Consider the following 370-nt stretch of genomic DNA (forward strand, 5'->3'; position numbering starts at 1 on the left):
CATGCTTGCATGTGCACCCCCCTACCACTTACACACACACACACACACACACACACACACACACACATTACCTGCATGAAGCCATGATATGGCATTTACACTTTAGACTTGACATACATGGCTCTGTTGAACACTTTAATGTATTCCCACTCCCCCATGTCAAATTATGAGCAAACAAGAAACGTGTGTGTATGTATTGATATATCCAAATATAAAACCAGTACAATTTGCTTCGAGTGTACAGTTAATTACAGTTAATCGTTTATTTACAGTGATTTACTCACCCCCACTCCCCTACCTCAATATACTGATATAAATAATAAATTCAACTTCTATTGTGACGAAAAAAAAAATTGGTGAATGATATTCC

This window comes from Octopus bimaculoides, chromosome 14 (assembly GCF_001194135.2).
Source record: "Octopus bimaculoides isolate UCB-OBI-ISO-001 chromosome 14, ASM119413v2, whole genome shotgun sequence".
In the NCBI taxonomy this organism is placed as follows: Eukaryota; Metazoa; Mollusca; class Cephalopoda; order Octopoda; family Octopodidae; genus Octopus; species Octopus bimaculoides.